The following is a 3760-nucleotide window of genomic DNA, read 5'->3' as shown; positions in this document are numbered from 1 at the left end:
AGAGGGTTAGGTGACACAATGTGTCAAACAGTTAATGTGCTTAGTTAAAAGGAAAAAAATGCTTAATCTAAACCACCACCTTACTTAATCATTGTCAATCTATTTCAATCCCCGGCAACGGCGCCAAAAACTTGATGTGTGGAAAACGATCCAACACAAAACTCACCGGCAAGTGTACCGGGTCGCATCAAGTAATAATAACTCACATGAGTGAGGTCGATCCCACAGGGATTGAAGGATTGAGCAATTTTAGTTTAGTGGTTGGTTTAGTCAAGCGAATCGAGTATTGGTTGAGTGATTTGTGTTTAACAGGAAGTAAATGACAATAAATGTAAAGGGAGAGGGGAATTTGCAGTAAATTAAAGAACAGGAAAGTAAAATGGACTGAATCTTAAAGAACAAGAAACTAAATGACTGAAACTTAAAGTGCAAGAAATGTAAATTGCAGTAACTTAAATGACAAGGAATGTAAATTGCTTGAATATAAAAGGGAATTGAGGAATGGAATTGCAGGATCTAAACAAAGAAGAAGTAAATTGCAGCAATCAATTAAGTAGAAGATGAAGTGGAGTAAACTGAAATTCAAACAGAATAGGAAATTAAAATGCAGCAAGGTCCACAGAAGAACCAAAAATAGAATTGGGTCTCAGGTCTCAAGAGACTAGGTAGCAGAGCCTAGATCTCTATTTGCCTTCCTAGATCCAAGTTAACAAAGCAATTGAAAAGAATTAGAAGAGAAAGCAGTAAAGAAAATGCAAATGGATTCAATTATGCAGAAAGAGAATGGAAGATAATTTGAATGGGAATTGAGACAGAATTTCCTCAATTTCTCACACCCAAAACTTAGAAACAGAAGATTAGACGTGCTCAGGCAAGAATGAGGAAGAAGAGAGATCACTTCTCCTCCCCAATTCTCAGAATTCTCAGTAAAGTCACCCAAGAACAATTGCCAAAACTCAAAAGAAAGGTGAAAGTAAAAGCAAAATTCAAAAGTAAAGGTAAAAGTCCTAATTACATCAAACTAACTCCTATTTATACACTTTCTATTCTTGGATATTGGGATTTGGATGGGCTTTTGAATTGGTGAAGAAATGAATTCAATTGGATTTTTAATTGAATTTTTTGGCCCAAAATTGTGACTCCCAGGAGGCTGCCCTGCCGTTGTGGAGGGCAGGGCAGAAAATTGGTGCATGGTGGTGCGAGCTGGTGCGGGCGTGGTGCAAGCTAGTGCGGCCTTGGTGCGTGAGATGCTGCCCTGCCCGCGCCAAGGGCAGGGCAGGAAAAGTTGGTGCGCCAGAAATTGCCTTGGTGCTGCCAGAATCAGGAATTGGTGCGCCAGAATCAAAAGTTGGTGCGCCAGAAATTTCCTTGGTGCATAGGATGCTGCCCTGCCCTCGCGGAGGGCAGGGCAGGAAATTTTGGTGCTGCCAGGATTGAGCTTGGTGCGCCAGATGCTGCCAGGAACGTGCCATGGTGCGCCAGATTTGCTTCTTGGTGCGCCACACACAAGATGCTGCCCTGCCCGCGCAGAGGGCAGGGCAATGTTCCCTCTTTCACGTCCCGTGTTCGAAACACGGCAGAAGCACACGCTTATCATTTTTCTTGGCTTCTTGGCACGGCAATCAACCTTAAGTCCTAGCTTCCTCATGGTTCCTTGTTCGATCCTTGTGGCATGCATCATAGGCATTTTTCCTTTGATTTCTTTCCTTGGAGAGCCCGATACTGCCCTTGTGGAGGGCAGGGCAAGGTTCTCTTCCTCTTGGTCCCAAGGCACATTTTGTGCTCTGCCCTTGTAGTGGGCAGGGCAGAGTTGCCTTCTCTTCTTGGTTCTCTTATGTTGCCCTCCTAGAGGGCAGTGTGCCCTTGTGGAGGGCAATGTTTGCCTCCCCCTTGCATGCGGCACGCTTCCTATTACTTTGGCCACGCTTTCCTTTCCTTGGGCTACACTTCTTAGGCCACGCTTTTCCTTTTCTTTTCTTTTCTTCACCTATAATAAACCAAAACAACCACTCCAAGTATCACTAAATTCAAGAGGCTTATAAATCAATTAAAATTCAATTAAAATTAGCTCAAACCTCATGGATTAACATTAATTTCATGGTGGTTGCTTGATTTAAAGAAGTTATGCATTTTCACTCCAAATCACTTACTTAGGATACAAGAAAGTGCATAAATGCTAACAAAACAAGTGAAATTAGCTTGAAAAATGGGTATATGATGACTTGTCATCACCAACACCCTCCGGTGATGAAGGATCAGCACCACCACCAAGTCCAACAAGTCGGACACAGCGACTCCGGCCACCATCATCAAGTCGGACATAACTACTCCGACCAGTACAGAAGATCTCATCCGAGATCGACCTACAGTTTCAGGTAACCCTCGGAATATTGGCGCCGTCGCCGTAGACCTTGGAAGTCATCCCATCATTATGGCGGACAACGTTGATAATGACCACGATTCTGATCTAGAAAACAAGACACCGCACAAAAGCATGGACGCCACCTCCAAAGACGTACCTCAAAACGGGGGAGATAAGCAACCCACAAACACAGAAATTCTAGAGGCTCTACAAGCTCAGCAGGATCGCCTTAAACAACTCAAAAAAGAGGCCGAACATCAATAGGAAGCTGAAAGAGACCTCCGGAGAGAAATAAGACGACGTCGGGAGCTATTGCACAAGCTTTTAAAGCTTAAAGCCGATCTCAAAACCAAGAATGCTCAATCCAATCATGAAGATAGCCCCGACAATGATCAAGACCCATTCACTAAAGAGATCATAAAAGCTAAAGTCCCAAAGGACTTCAAAGCTCCTGACATGACCCCGTACGATGGCACATCGGATCTAAGTCATCATCTCAGTAATTTCAGAAGCAGAATGTATCTCACTAATGCCTTGGATGCAACTCGATACAAAGCCTTCCCAACTATCTTAACCAAGACGACAATTAAGTAGTTTGATAGCCTGCCCCCAAGGTCCATCTCAAGCTTTGACGACTTAGCTGAAAAGTTTCTTGCTAGATTCTCCATCTAGAAGGACAAAACCAAGCATGCCCCAAGTTTGTTAGGGATCAAGCAAGATGATCGGGAAAGTCTTCGCAACTACATGAAAAGATTTAACAAAGCATGTCTGGGCATACAAAGTTTGCCAACTGAAGCAGCCATTATGGGCTTAATTAATGGCCTACGAGAGGGACCTTTTAGTCAATCCCTATCAAAGAAACACCCTACATCTTTGAATGAAGTGCAACAATGAACAGAAAAATACATCAACATGGAGGAAAACTCTCGACTAGGAGAGACCTCAAAATCCGGATCCTTTTTCTCCTCCCGAGAGAAGGATAAAGAGTCCAAGAAAAAAGAAGATCAGTAGGGAGAGAAGATTAGAAAATACCACAATTACACCCCTCTTCGGGTGTCTATTGTGGATGTTTACCGAGACATATGCAACACTGAGAAGATCCCACCACCTCGCCCAATCAAAAGCAAAAAAGGAGCAGTTGAAGGTCCACCTCACATCGAAATGGTCAGACGAGCTGAAGGTCCACCTCGCCCCAAAGAGATCGGACGAGTTGAAGGTCTACCTCACACCGAAGAGGTTGGAGGAGTTGAACATCCACCCCACACCAAAGAGGTCGGACGAGTTGAACGTCCACCTCACACCCCTGAGACACATGTTCATGGAGGATTCACAGGAGGAGGGATCTCTAAATCATCTCGCAAAAGATTAAGGAATAGAGAGAGGTTTGAATAAGACAAC

The sequence above is a fragment of the Arachis hypogaea genome, chromosome 4 (genome assembly GCF_003086295.3).
Source record: "Arachis hypogaea cultivar Tifrunner chromosome 4, arahy.Tifrunner.gnm2.J5K5, whole genome shotgun sequence".
In the NCBI taxonomy this organism is placed as follows: Eukaryota; Viridiplantae; Streptophyta; class Magnoliopsida; order Fabales; family Fabaceae; genus Arachis; species Arachis hypogaea.
This window is presented reverse-complemented; position numbering follows the sequence as displayed.